This window comes from Tachysurus vachellii, chromosome 8 (genome assembly GCF_030014155.1).
Source record: "Tachysurus vachellii isolate PV-2020 chromosome 8, HZAU_Pvac_v1, whole genome shotgun sequence".
NCBI lineage: Eukaryota > Metazoa > Chordata > Actinopteri > Siluriformes > Bagridae > Tachysurus > Tachysurus vachellii.
Genome location: NC_083467.1, coordinates 16278210 through 16294422, shown reverse-complemented (window position 1 = coordinate 16294422; position 16213 = coordinate 16278210). Strand labels below are relative to the sequence as shown.

General features: G+C 38.8%; 1 long non-coding RNA gene across 1 annotated transcript; it reads left to right on the top strand.

The window, feature by feature from the left end:
• The first annotated feature begins 480 nt into the window (after positions 1 to 480).
• Positions 481 to 5098, top strand: LOC132849753 (uncharacterized). The gene is made up of 2 exons (XR_009648926.1): positions 481 to 612; positions 4556 to 5098. It is a non-coding gene; the product is annotated as an uncharacterized LOC132849753 (long non-coding RNA).
• Positions 5099 to 16213: the final 11115 nt, after the last annotated feature.

Sequence of the window (16213 nt, the reverse complement as noted above, 5' to 3'; positions counted from 1 at the left end):
AGGTACTTACATTGCTAAATGTTAACAATCCTTATCCAAGTAACTATACACACAGAATAAATAGTTAAATATGTATTATATTTTCATCATTCTTTAAGGAACTCCCACAATTTATAGTTCAATAATACCAGGACTGAGTAACTGTAAAAGGAGTAACACACACTAATTCTTCCCAGGTCAGAAACCCGGAACAGTATTATAAATTTACTGTAGTGACAGTGTTTTCAGTGTACAGCCATTATACATGCACAGTTGCTATTTTTTAAGCACATACTTAAAGAAATGAAAGCCTCCTGTATAATGGTTAAAGGGCATAAGTAGCTTTATGAGCTACCGGTTACTGCTTTTGTTGTGCTCTCTCTCTCTCTCTCTCTCTCTCTCTCTGTCTCTCTCTCTCTCTCTCTCTCTCTCTCTCTCTCTCTCTCTCTCTCTCTCTCTCTCTCTCTCTCTCTCTCTCTCTCTCTCTCTCTCTCATTGCCTGTGGCTGAATGCAGTGAGGAATTCTCTTATCTTTATTGTCATTAGGGAAAAATGCTTCTGCTTCTCTCTGCTTTACATCAATGCCATGGGACTACTCACATTCCACTGCTATCAGACCAGACAACCAGTCAGGTAACACACACACGCACACAGTAATTTTATGAACTAGGTTAAAAAATAATGACAGTTGTATAAAAGAAAGTTTAATTTCAACTTCACCTTTTAATATTTCATAATATTAATATGTTAACATATCCCTGTTTCCTTAAAATAAAGAATATAAAATAATTATAAAATTTAATAATTTATCTCTGGGTTCCTAATGTATTCAATAGTGAATTATTCTTTAATCACTAACACTAGAGAATCATGTGTTTGTAGCTGCTTTATAATGAAATAATATAAAAAAAAATCCTATTATTGTCATAAAAGTGTGGAGTATTTGTGCGTTGGAGAGATTTTGCTCAAATATATTATAAACTGATTTACATATTGTACATGTATTCTGTTTCATTCTACCATTGGTTCGCATTATTAGTTATCATTTATTTATAGCACAGGGTGATGTATTGCAGTGTTTTGGCTAAATACCGTTTCTTTACTATATGCAATCAAATACTGACCCCTTTTATGGAAGTCTAGGTGCAATATTTGCTAGATTAATCTCTGTGCATAGTGTTTATTTTCTGGTGAATGATGCACAGCCCTTGTAAGATGGCAGGCTATAGGAAACTGCTGTCTCGGTGAGGGCCTTTGTGTGGGTATAGGGGAATGTGCTGCAGTTTCTCTGCTCTCCATTGGAGGGAGTCTCTGCTCATCTCTTAGTCCAGTAAAGCACAGTGTGAAACAAGCTTTTTATATTTATCTGTCAGCACTATATATTCATATTTTTCCTCAGACCTTAACCTCTGCATATTTCAGCATGGGCCATAATCGACTTGGACACCTTTTAAAAATGAACAATAATAGTTTGTTTGCTCATAAATTACTAGTGCTTATTTCATCCTAGAAAACAAATGAAGGTGCTTAATTTGCAGTGTATTTAATTTCTGGTCATTTCAGAGTCTATAGCTCATGCTGTTTTGTTTTCCATTGCTTTGGAACACACTCATGGCTGTGAGTAAGCCTCAAACTATGCTGCACTATGCAGGGCTCTTTAGAGGGAATACAGTACTTACAGTCCAATCCTTCCAAAGTCTGTGGATTAGCAGGGTTAAGTGGTGTACAGCAATGTACATTTAAGTGCTGAGACACAGGGGATTTATCTTCAGCACACACACACAGACACACACACAGACACACACAAGATGGTAGCCTATATGCAGCCAAGTCTAGCATATCATCCAATTCTCAGACTTGGAGAGTATAAGCACCACTACTGAGGTCATTTCTGTTGATTAATGCAGTGTTTAAGATTTTACTGCCAACGTTAAAGCTGTTGTATTAAATAGTTAAGCTATTATGGCAAAAAATGACAGTGTATAACATTTACTTTTGAGAGGGCTTATTGGTATTGAAGTGTGATGATCTTATGTGCTTGGGTCTTTTCATTATTGTCAGAACATTTGCTTTAGGAGTCCCTCTTGTGCAGTTATGTATGGTTGGTCTAAAGCTAGCATGAAAAAAGACAACAATAAGTGTCAGTTTGCTGTATTACCAAACTCCAACCTGACTAATTCCATATAACATTTCCTTTTTAAAGCTATGTGTAACATGATGCACAGCTTTGTTTTTATTAAACCTGCTGTATGAAAATGTATAGGCCTATATGTTCTGTGTGTGTGTGTGTGTGTGTGTGTGTGTGTGTGCACCATGTTAGCGTAGACTGATTATGTGTTACTCGCTGATATATACACTCTTGCTTTAATGGTAGCTTTTAAAATAATGTACGTTTGCATAAGATCAGATTAACTCTGTGCACCCATTTAATTTTATCGAATGTCTAAAGCTTTATTGATTTATTACATATCTCCACTAGAGTACAGTAGTATAGCATGAATTAAGCTGCATGTAGAGCATGTGTGGCAGACTTTATTCTGTTTCACGATTTGCTTCCAGGGTTCTGTATGTTGGATAATGTGCACAGTCAAAATGAAGAGAGGACAGAGTCACTTCAGTTTAGTGAATCTGCCAATGGAAAGCAGAAACAAGCAGAACGTCCCACACATGTCTATGCTTCTAGCTCCACTCAATTAATACAATTAATTTAGTGCAGAATGATCTCAGGCTTTCCTGCGCTAAAGCTTCCAGCAGGGGTGCACATTCACTTTCACGTGAATGTTGAAAATAATCTTTAACAGGAAAGCATCAACACTTTCCTCACTAGATGTAAAAGAATGTATATCTCTATACAGTATTTTCATATATCTGTTGGAATGGTCCATGATTTGTATCCAGCCATTTATCTTAGTATTTTTAATGACATTTATAAGCAAAGTTAACTGGTTAGGTGTATTGAATGAGTTTTAAAATGCCAGACATGCTGGTTAAAATGATGACCATTTTGACTACAAGTACACAATGTTAAGTTGGTGTGGTTTCAGTAGATTCATTCTGTAGAACATTCAGGAATAAAAAATGCTCATTAAAAGTATGTGCTGCAAGCCTGAGTCTGTGGAATTCTTTTAACACAGGAAAAGGTCTTTGGCTGTAAGAGCTGTTATTCAATCTGTTTGAAGTGGAAAGCAATTGAAGCAAATTTTGACAAAGAACAAAATTGTCCAGATTTAATTCCATTCATTCAGACTAGGCAGTAACATTACAATTAGGAATAGAGCCAAAATTGGATCACAGGATACATATACACGTATACCTCTCAGGGGTGCTGTGGCCATGGCCTGAAATGACAAATGATTGATTTCAGAGCTGACTCTAAGAATCAGACAGTGTGTCCAGCCTGAGGCCAAATCAGAACCAGCACTGCTTTCAACTTCCTGTGCCTACACACACACACAGACACACAGACACACACACACACACACACACACACACACACACACACACACACACACACAGACAGACTCACACACTGTCTGCTATTCTTACTGTTCTCATCTAAAATGTAACAGAATCCATGTGCTGCTGTTCTCAGACCCAGACACACACAACCCTGAAAGTCTCCCCCAGCTATCACATTACTACAGACCATATCTGCAGCTCTGCATCCATATATCTCTGACCATTATCTATCAATTAAAGTGTGTGCGTGTCCTGTGTAGGGTGCTGTGCAGCGTGCTGCCCTCACTGACCAGCCGGTGAACTCTCACAAACTCGTGAACAACATGGTCAGCCAGCGCTGCTCGTTTGTCATCTTGCACACTGACAGTGAAAGGTCATCAGCTCCCATCGCTGCAAGCCACAAAGAGCAACCTCCATTTTACCTAACGCTATGGATTTGTCTAAGACTGAAAAGATGAAAAGACATGAACATACATCCACTCAGATCATTTTATCTAATATAGGCAAACTATCTGTGTGTCTAACTTCTACCTACTATGAAATAATAAGGAAAAAATTCAAACAATTACACTATAATACCTGCCCTTGCATTAATTGTTTAAATAATTGCCCTTAATAATGAACTTCAACTGAGGAAACCGTGAAAATAAATAATTATAATATAGAGCAAGATGTAAGGGGCACATTGCTTTGGAAATAAGATGATGAGAACATTTCCATACTCTCTGGTTCACCTCTAGATGGCCTGCTCAGTTTCTCCTAGTTTACCATTGTATCAAAACAGCCTGAGCAGCATGTTAAAGGTTCTTTCAGCCAACACAGGAAACTCCCTCTGGCAAACTATTTTCTCTCTTGTTCCAACCACTCACACTCAACTGAAGGATATCCAAGTTCACCCATCAAAGGCCAAAAAAAATCTCACCACTTAAAAACCAGGTCAAGTGGTGAAAGGACCAAGATGATAACTTCTGTCTTGTAAGGTTTTTTTAAACATCTGGTTTCACAGTTTTTTTCTCACTTGTAAATGTGAATCACGGTGTATTTACCTTTTCATAATTTATTACAAGGTTATGATTCAATGTAAAATCTGTGTTGAATTACGTTTTTCTTTCACCAGCTGACACCAGGCAGATCACTGGGCCATAACACTTCTCTTGCAGCCTGCTGCACTCCTCTTCTCTCTGCTCCACTGGGGATGGATGGGGGAGAAGGGAGGAAACAGGAGCTTGCACATCATGGGCAAATGGTCAAGTTCCTGGCCCCCCCTCCCTGGCTGGCATGATTTAGTGGAGGCTTGCTCTTCCTGCCATTATTCGTCTCGTGAAGAAGCGCTCTGCACTGAGGGAGCCGCCTGGTGCCACGACCCGCAGGCCGTTCAGCTCCATTCAGCAGGCTGTTAACCCTTGCTTTGCCATATGTACCCTAATGCCTTACAATGATCATGTTTTGCTAACTTGGTATTGGAAGCTGGTTTAAGAATTTTAGAGGACTGTAAAAATGTATTCAGAATCATGAATTATATAAGATCAAATGATAAGAGTTCACATGGTTTATTACTGTTTGCAACACATAGCATCAAAACCAATCAAGTGGCCCATTAAGTAATAAGATATATAGTTAATATTCTTGTACTAAAATGCATTAAACAGTAAAACATCAACCAAGTTAAATCTATTGTTTTAATGATTGCTGACTGGGAATTGTTTAGATTTTCTACTAACATTTTTTCCATTACGCATAATATTTTATGGTAGTTATGGTAACCCGAAGAATTTCATATTCTAAAAACCATCTATCTAAATTCATATGCTGTTTATTATGCCCATTCAGAATGAGAGGATCCAACTACATGAAGATATGAAGTGTTATGAATAGATATGTTGTGTTATGATTTCTTACTGACATATGCATTCTCATAGAAGAACTCATGTGGACCATGAAACAAGAAACCATTCAGATGATTAATTAACACTGCAATTGCCAAAACCAGACTGTTTTTAGAAACCCTTTTTGAAACCTAAAACAATATATAACATTAAGCTGTCAGACTATTTGTTATGCAGACCAGAATAAGGTAGCATATTATTATTTGTCTATAACTAACTGCATAGTGTGCAAATCCTAACTATTTGGAGTAGGTAATGGTGGAGTTTATTATTTTCAACCAGGTCTGTGTGGGTGTGTAGCCCTCTGAGGTGAAGAAAGGGTAAACCTGTCAGCCTGGGGCTGCAGTCATTATGTTGAACCTCAGACATACCCAGGTCATGCAGTCGACCTCTTTCCTTCTCCATGACTCTATCACTTCTATCACTCAAGTGCTCATCTGCCTCACTCATTACCTGCCACTCAGAACCCTCCCAGTGTTCAAACACTTAATGATAAACATATGATTGTTTATAATGGTGGCCTCTTTAAACTTCCAGGATCAGTAAAGGAATACACATTTATTATATTTTATTATTTTGACCAGGATGAGGTGATATGCAGATTTATATGTTGTTTGGTATTAACACCAGTCAGTTTGGAATAGGTCTCAGCTGGTACAGGAGTTAACACATGGCCTAGCTTACATAGCCACTTAGCTATTTTTAGCCCCAGAACAGGCCTTTGGTGTGAAGGCCAATGGCTGATGTCACTGAACCCACAACAACATCTGGTGCAGAAAATCCACTGGGACTTCAATCAGATGGACGAATCAGATGGATGACTTTCGGGATCACTATGACAAGACCCTCACACATTCCCTTTTACTCTGATAGGCAATGAAGCATCCTCTTGACTACAGCTCATCTCTTGACTATCTTCAGAACAACACCATTTGGACTGCAGTAACCTTGACCATGTAGCAAAGCATCTATAACAGTAGTTTGGAGTATTTGAAAATACAACATTTATATAAAGAATATTTACAATTCAGAAATGCATTTAATTTTAAAATGCATTAAATAATGTTTAAAAAGTCACAAAATTTCTTTTTATTACTCCATTGAACACTTTTTGTTGGTCTATCCAGACAGAAAAAAATTAAATGAATAACTGAATAATAAACTGAACATTTTAGGATTTAAGTAGATTTTTCATTATAATATGATTCCTCGTATTATGAGGAAATCAAATAATTCTTAAGATAAATGTTGTGCACAGATCACACATAAAGAGAAGCACATGTGATATATATCTCATGGCTAACTTTCTTATTGCATCATGTGTCTGCATCTCACAATTGGATTTCAAAATTCAGACAACAGTATAGAAACAAGGAAACAAGAACCGACTAGGAAAATGTAAAAAGTCCCCCATGTATGTGTGTGTGTGTGTGTGTGTGTGTGTGTCTGTGTGTGTGTGTGGAACAGCAGCAAGCGCAGAGAATGACATTCCATCTCATAGAGGACATCACGTCACTTGAGACCCTAAGATCTGCTTGGCACACACACACACACACACACACGATATCTCGATTGTGTGGAAGTGGGTAGCGTAGGGCTGCTATGTTTGTGTCCCACAGGGGATGGCTGTTAGGGCAGAACTACAACACTGGCACATTTTCTCCAGCATATATTAACCAGGCAGACAAACAAGGCAAATAATGTGTGTGTGTGTGTGTGTGTGTGTGTGTGTGTGTGTGTGTGTGTGTGTGTGTGTGTGTGTGTGTGTGTGTGTGTGTGTGTGCGTGTGTGTTGCAGGTAGAAGGAGGGGTGAGGTGAGCACTGGTGGTAATATAACCATATGCTGGCTGTTAACAGAATGAAGACTAAAGACATTGCCATGATCCATCTTCATTACAGCATTTCCCTCTTCTTCTTGCACCTTAGAGATGATGTTCTGCAGGGGGTCACCTGCTCATACACCTTCACTATTGGTCCCACACTTCCTCCCACACTCTTTATCTAGTGTTTCTTTATCTTGTCACCATCTGCCTAATAGTCTGTTCCTCCATTTAACTATTTTTCTTACACTCTTTTTTATAAACATTTATTTAGACATTCTAAAGTAGACAACCTTCAAATCATCTGAATACTGTAATGCAGCAGACGGAGTCACAAAAACAATGTGAACTGACCATTATCTATCTTTCAATATTTCAGATGAATTCAAAATAGACTAAAGACAAGCTTATATCTGTATTATATACTCAAAAAATCAAGATCTACAAATTGGATCACCGAAAATAGTGATATTTGTAAGGGAACAGGTGATTATAAAGTTTATATAAAATATATAAACAACAAGTACTGACGGATTTGTTTATAAAATAAAGTTTATTCCATACTAATATTTTTTGTCTACAGTGGATAATTGGGACCCCCAATGATCTGTGAAGCATAGCCAATACATTCCACCATTATCATTTTAATTCATTTTATTATTAAGATCTTATAGACTATTTAATCACTATTTAATTATTTGACAATTTATCACTTTAATTTATTTGGTCAACTTAATTTAATCCAACCTCAATAACTCAAAACTCCCTTGAATGGTATGAGAAAGAAACCTTGATAGGCACCAGACTAAAAAGGGAACCCATCCTCATTTGGGTGACACCAGAGAGTGTGAATATAAATGATTGTAAACACTACAGAGTGTAATTGGAATGGTGTAACCAGGAGCTCCTGAGCAACTTATAAATTAGCTCATCATCTGAGTTATAGATTCACACTATTTTATGGACAAATGTTTTTGAATTCCTGACCATAACACCCATATGAGCTTTTAAACATATATTCTACATCTGGTACCCCCTTTAATAACTTCCACTCTTCTGGGAAGGCTTTCCTTTAGAATTAAGTCTATGGTTATAGGGATTTGACAAGCACTCACTTTGTGTACAGATACATTGACATGTTGGACCTGGCTTGGTTTCCTTAGTTCCACTGAAGGGAATCTGTAATGCTACAGCATAAGAAGACATCCTGTTTTATATTTTCTTTGAGTGTGATGGGCAGGTGTTCATATATATTTGGCCTTATAATGTATTCAATATCAATAAATATTCAGAGCAATATTGTACATATTTGAATGGTGACATTTGAAAACTGTATTGAGGTGCTACAGTATGTGATACAGTAGTTTTAAATGGTGCCTAACTTTAAAATGTTAAATATGTTCTATAGTGTACTTTAAACCTTCTTCCTCTTTGGATCTCTCCTTTTCTCCTCTTTTGTGCTATTCTCTATTGTATTGTAATTCCCTGGTATTTTGGCAAGACCTTAAACCAGAAAATCATTTTGAACCCAGTGCATGTGTGTTTGCTGTATTTGTTGGTGTGTGACATTGGGGATGTGTACTGTACTGTGTTTAGAAGAACTAGATCCATTGCACACTGGCTTTTCAAGGGCACTATTATTGACTTTGTATTCTTGTTGCCTCTCAGAGGTATCTATCACTGACTGACTCACACATACTGGGATATTTAAGCCTAAGACATAGAGGCTCACATATACACATGCTCACAATCAAATCCAGTCATTCATAAACAGGGGTCTGACAAATACATTCACTCCAATATGGTCCCAAACATGGTGCTAACACAAATGTATTATTCGCATCACTAAATTTTTAGGTTAAAATTTACATTTTCTTTTAATCTCTATCAACTGCATTCATGCTGAATTTTGACTAATTAAAAATTAAAATTACCGACAACATTTATCCATTAACAACAAAGGCTTACGGGAGGCACGGTGGCTTAGTGGTTAGCACATTCGCCTCACACCTCCAGGGTCGGGGTTCGATTCCCGCCTCCACCTTGTGTGTGTGGAGTTTGCATGTTCTCCCCGTGCCTCGGGGGTTTCCTCCGGGTACTCCGGTTTCCTCCTCCGGTCCAAAGACATGCATGGTAGGTTGATTGGCATCTCTGGAAAATTGTCCCTAGTGTGTGATTGTGTGAGTGAATGAGAGTGTGTGTGTGCCCTGCGATGGGTTGGCACTCCGTCCAGGGTGTATCCTGCCTTGATGCCCGATGACGCCTGAGATAGGCACAGGCTCCCCGTGACCCGAGGATAGTTCGGATAAGCGGTAGAAGATGAACGAATGAATGAATGAATGAACAAAGGCTTAAGAATGAGACATAAATGAGGAGACAAAGTCTGTTCTTATAAATATTTACTCAATGTTCCAACACTGAAACAAAAAGGTGAAATAATGTTAAAAAAAATTTACTTAGAAAATGTCAGAAACCGAAACAATTCCTCTTTCTACAGCTACAGTGGTAAAGCATAACCCCAAATACTCCTAAATCTTCTGAAACATTAGTGAAAAGAGGAGTTATACAGAGTTAGATCATAATGTCTAAAACCCTTGACTGACAAATTCTGGAAAATTATTTTGCACTGTCTGTGTGGAGTTTCTTATATTCTCCCCAACTTATGTGGGTTGTCTTTGGGTTTTCTCCAAACTCGCATAAACATGACAGGAGGTGTACTGGATACTCTTAATAAGTGCTCCAAGGTGTATTTCTGCTTTGCTCCCAGTGTTCCCAGGATAGACTCCTGATCCACTCTGACCCTGACCAGGATTATGGTAAATATGTATTGAATGCCTCAGCAGCTGCCATTTCATTATAAGTGAGTTTTGAAAACATTTTACGTGTTTATATTTCAGTATTGAGAAATATTTTTAAATTGTTGTCCATATAATATACAGTATACTGTAGATGCAGTTGATAGTGATTAGGTTGGAGGATTACAGGTAGGGTTTATTAACTGAAACAAAATCCACCCACACTGTCATCAATTTCATAGGCTCTTGCATAAATTCAATTTTAAAATAAACAGGCATAAACGTTCACACTTTAACACGATTCTGGGTGTATTTCTACACTGAAATCTTCACACCACGAAATACAGTATCATAGTAGTGTTATTTTGACAGACAGGTGTGTATGTGTGTCTGGGTGAAGAATCCCCCTGTATAAACACTCTGAGCTAAGTACAAAGATGAAAAGGGGTTTTATCTCTCTCATCAAGCACTAACATGGAGGAGGATAAACGCCACACTGACACCATAATTACATGATTTATGTCATTCTGCCGCCCACGATCACCATGGCACTTTTTCTTCTGCTGATTCATGAGGAAAACTCCAAGGAAGCTTTGGAGGGCACATCAAAAAATGCATATAGTAACGTTGCTCTAAATAAATGGTTGTGATCAATCTTAAAAGCAGTCAGGAAAGTTTCTGCTCCTCCGGCTCCTGCCAGTCTGAAGGATGAGTTTAAAAGATAGATATAGAAGAGTGCTTTGTGCAGTCAACTGATAAACAAAAAAAAGAGAGAGAGAGAGAGAGAAAGAGAGAGAATGGTTTATTAACTCTAGTGTGTTTTCAATTATGTTCAGTGGAACTCCCTTTTACTAATTCTCGATATATCTAAACTCTGCCTAAGCTGCTGTGGGATGTTGAAATATGTGTGTGACCTAAAATAATCCTATGTTACAGCACCACAGTTACAGAAGTCACAGAGGAGCTTGCTTCTCAGCTGTAGAGAGGTGTGTGTTGCTGCATGGTTGGGAGGCATACATTAATTATAGTGCTCGAAGGAACTGGCCTGCCATGCTGCTAACTTACTGCCCTTCACTTCCTCTACTCTGAGGGGCTTTCTTAACTTACCATTTCACACACTTTACTCCAGCCAGGCCTGTGTGTGTGTGTGTGTGTGTGTGTGTGTGTGTGTGAGAGAGAGAGAGAGAGAGAGAGAGAGAGAGAGAGAGAGAGAGAGATTATAAAAAAGAGCTAAGAGCCATGTATGTAAATGCTGAGATAATGTGATTAATATGTACTTGATGTGAAAAGAACAGTGGGGTGTGAAAGTGATTTTTAGAACTAGGGCATCGGGAAGGTATGAAATATGGAGCTTCTCTTTCTTTGTAGTGTAGGAATTATTGAGTAACTTGATCTGGGATCATGGTGCCTGTATGCGTTGTTGCTACTTGCTTGGCTGCCTGACAGTATCTCTCAGTTTCTGGACACGGTGCCTTTGTTGTCATAGATAATGTTTATCTAAGCCTTATATGCTGCTCAGTTTCCTTTCATGCATTCAGTCTATCGCACTCCACACTTCCGACCAAGGCAAACTTTTTTTTTTAAATATTTACAGTGGCAGCATTCTGTCTCCTACACTTTAAAATCTGGTTCATTTTTATTTCAGTTTATTCATTTTAAAATCTAGGAAAGTAAAATGTACTTTCTAAATTTTGTCTAGACTATTTCAGTTTAATTCAGTATTCAGCAGTGTATGTACCCCTTATTCAGTTTATCTCTTTACTGTCTGTGATTGCTACATTTTTATCTTTATGAAATTATAATAAAATTACTTGTAATTAAGTTGACTACTTTGTGTTCTTTAGCATTTTCCATGCCTCTCCCTTGATCCAGAGCTCTGTTGATCTTATGCTTCATGTATATTCATGACTGCATTCCTGTCCCCAACCCCAGTACCTCATATTATTAAACTGTCTAATTATAACACTATCACTGTATCATTACATGGGCTACTGACCAGCTGAAATAAGCTTTACCTGTGGTGGCAGCAGTGAACCTTCACAAGGGTAAACAAAACTAAACACACAGCTATATCTTTTAGATGTAGCAAACATATCAGCCATGCTTGATCACATTTTTGGCTATTTTTCTGTCATAGAGTATTGCTCACATTTTTCTGTTATGATATCCAAATCCTCCCAAATTGTATTTGTATGTTGTTGTTTTTTCACCACTTAGCATGATATGAGCTCATGTGTCACTGAAATTGTTTTGAATTGGGAAATGTGATCAAATGGAACGCAACACCTGAGGGGTTATGAAATGCAGCCTAATTAATCAAATTACTGATTTAGAAATTTAAGCCAAGCATGTAACTGAACTGTTGTTCATATGGGTTGATTTGGCTAGTGCTTTATTTTATTTTGTATTTGTATTATATCATATCACTATTATAACATTCAGTTGAATAAAACGTTTAGGTTTATTATATGAATATTACAGTACTTTATAATGGTTTGAATGATTGTGTAGACTGATGACAGCTTGAGTGGGTTGCCACTGTGATGCCAGAGGCACTGCTGTCAATTGTGTGTGTGTGTGTGTGTGTGTGTGTGTGTGTGTGTGTGTGTGTGTGTGTGTGTGTGTGTGTGTGTGTGTGTGTATTTATGAATGTTTGTTGATTGACAGGGGACCATTCTTGAAGATCTCTGTTATGTGAGAGTTTTTGAAATTACCTGTCAGACACAGGTAAGGAACAATACCACAGTCAACATAGCACATAAAGAACACATGAGGTTTAGCTATTATAGTTCAAAAGGGTTACCAAATCTATAGGCTTTCTCTGATTTATTACAATCATTTCCATACCAGTAACAGTACATTTTTAATGGACAGCATTTTTATAACACACTGTATATTTGTGTGACTCAAGCTTTCAGTGCATCATGGTGTGTGAATTTAGACATTGACAATTTTTCTTACTTTCAGCTTGGGTAAGAAAAGCACACCCCTTACAACTGCCATCAGGTGTACAGGCATTTTCTATCACATGTAGTAAATATATACTAGGTGGCTGCAAACAAGGTCACTGATTTGTTTTGTGCATCATATCAAGCAGTGTTATGGCCCCATGATGGCCATTTAAAGATTAAACCGAAGACATACTGAGCTATTACTTATTGCAGGATTCTTTTCTAAACATTCATTATTGCAGATTTGCATCATGTCAAACGTATATGATGAGATGCAAATCTGCAATAACAGCTCTTTTGAATAAGAATATCATTCATTCATTCATTTTCTACCGCTTATCCGAACTACCTCGGGTCACGGGGAGCCTGTGCCTATCTCAGGCGTCATCAGGCATCAAGGCAGGATACACCCTGGACGGAGTGCCAACCCATCGCAGGGCACACACCCACTCTCATTCACTCACACACTACGGAAAATTTTCCAGAGATGCCAATCAACCTACCATGCATGTCTTTGGACCGGGGGAGGAAACCGGAGTACCCGGAGGAAACCCCCAAGGCACGGGGAGAAAATGCAAACTCCACACACACAAGGTGGAGGTGGGAATCGACCCCCCAACCCTGGAGGTGTGAGGCGAATGTGCTAACCACTAAGCCACTGTGCCCCCTGAATAAGAATAATTAAAGAATATTTCTTTAATACTGATTTAAAACTTGGAGTGCTTTGTCAATATCAAAAAGCAGAAAAGAAAGCCCCAGATTGATACTGTGTGACAGTTATGCATAGAAATAGCTGCAAGAAAGCTTTTTCTTTCTCTTGGTGAGATTTAAAGTGGATATGACAGCTCTCGCCATGAAAACCAGCAGTGGGCTGATGATTATTGCAAGGACAATGCTCCACATGTGTCAACCACCCAACAAATAATTCCAGTCATTTTCCCTTGCATTATTACCAACACACCCATTATTCCACCTACTATACAGGAGAATGGCAAAATATGGAGCCTGGAAGGAGAGGACTGATGGAGAGAGGGAAAGAAAGAGGAAAAATAATTGGGGAGGGGGGCGGTAAATTGAGAAGGAGAGGGAGTGTGAAAGTGGCGCACTCAGCTTTTTCTGCATAAAGATGCACAGCCATCTGTGTGTAGACAGGCAAGCGTCTGGCCGTCATTTGTCCGGTACAGAGTGTGATGTGGCGGCATGTGAGTGGCACTGCTAGAAGTACATCTGTGTGATGTATGAGTTTCTACAGTGGTGTGATTACCGGAGCGATGCTGGGGAACCATGCTCCTCACCTCATCAGTTCCAGAGTCTGCTCCACACCGCAAACCACAAAACCACACACCGCAACTGCATCAAGAGCTGTGCACCACAATCCACACCCACACCCGCACACACGCCCACACACACACACACACACACACACACACACACACACACACACACACACACATGATACAAGCCACAGCACCCACAGTATTAAAAAACAGCCTGACCAGATCAATCGAAGCACAGGCAGAAAATTAGAATTTTAATAGAGTGGCTGGAAGCACTAATTAAAAAGAATGATTCTGTTTTTTTTTTTTATCTAAATGTGAAAGTAAAAAAGGAAAGATTCATCTGGTGGCACAATGGTTAGTTTAAAATTATTTTCAATTTATTTATTGTGTCTTTTTACAAAGAAAACTGTCACCATAGCTATTACATACAGTAGATATGAAACAATACTAATTAAACATAACGGCATATGAATTGTGTGTGTGTGAGTATTATAAATAACATATTTGTGTTTGATGAACTTTGGACTGGCGGGTGATAAATACCTGTCCTTATTATGATTAATACAGTGAGCCAGCAATACAAACAAACTTAAACAACTGAGCAACTGGCTGATGAGTTGGAGAAAATTGTTGTGGACACATTGGAAACTGAACCAAAAAGAAAGATGGAGTGAGGCAGAAAAGAGTCTAAATCCTGACTGGAGCATCTCAAGGTCTTGATCCTTCCCCCATGTTTCTGTTTGTGTGTCCTCTGAGAGTTCATTACACACCACTACACTCACATAGCCCTTTCTTATATTTTATTACCCATTTAAACCCTCACATGCTTATAAAAAGATAAAGTTATAGCACAACAAAGCACTTTTTTTATACTAAACATAAATTTGTTTTCCTGAGTATCTGTGATTTTTTGCTTTGCCCTGAGCTTTGCCCTGAGGTTGTCTAATATACTTTTCTTAATATTATGTGGGCTCTTATGAACTATCATGTAAACACACACTTCACCTGTTCAAATTCATCATAATCTTTCTTCATCCATTGCCTTTGTCCTGTTTTGATTGGCTGAAGCCATCAGACCGACGATTGATGGAGCCATTGTAGTCAGTCATAGTTGGGTTCTGCACTGACCCCTTTGTCTGGCCCAGGCAGTGACCTCCGCATGGTTGAGGCTGCGGTCAGTCAGACCCCGTAATGACTTCACAGCTTATGGGTAAATATGAGCGATTGGTAATTGAGCCAAGTGTGTAAGTAGGCTCTCTGAGTCCCACAGTCCAGGCTTTGTCCTGTGGGCAGCTCTGGCTGGTGTCACATGGAGGGCAATGTTGTGGCAGCATGACCTGCTGGAGCCTCCAGGGTTAAGTAGTGTCAGGATACATGTGCAGTAGTCTTGCCTGTAGGCTAGACCTGAACTCCAAACTCTGAACCCTGAGCTCTGTGTCCCAAATACCCTCCCAGAGATGGAGATAAGGAGCACTGATCACTAGCAACAAAGGCTCACATGCTAATGTTCATCCACTTACAATGTCAAAGCTGTGCCATTGTGAGAAATCAAGTCACAGTGAGCTTTCCATATGATACACTTGTAAAATCCATTATAATATGTGCAAGATGTTAAAGCACTATGTATTTGAGGGGCTGGGAGGAAGGCTATATTTCTAGTTTGTGTATATGTGTTTTTTTTCATATTGTAAACCACACAAGATTCTTTGTACTACATCAAAGCAAAGGAAGTTCCTAGACTTCCCCACTGCACTGCCTAGGCATGGCTAGGCCCCTCTGCTAATCTGAAGGCGGAAAAGGAGACAATGTAGCCTGTGCTCCTTTAACCCCAACTCAGTTCATACTCATTTGTCTGTGTTGAAGCACTTTTAGATGATGGTATCCAATCAGTCAGCGCTCCAGGCCTGTTGGTTGTAGTAATGGCTGACCCTCATGTGGCTTCTAGAGATTGGAACATGCGGGTTTCACTTGAATGTTTCACTCTCCGAACATCATGTAAAATATTATAGTATCATTTACAAATTCCAAGGCACCCAGAGCTAG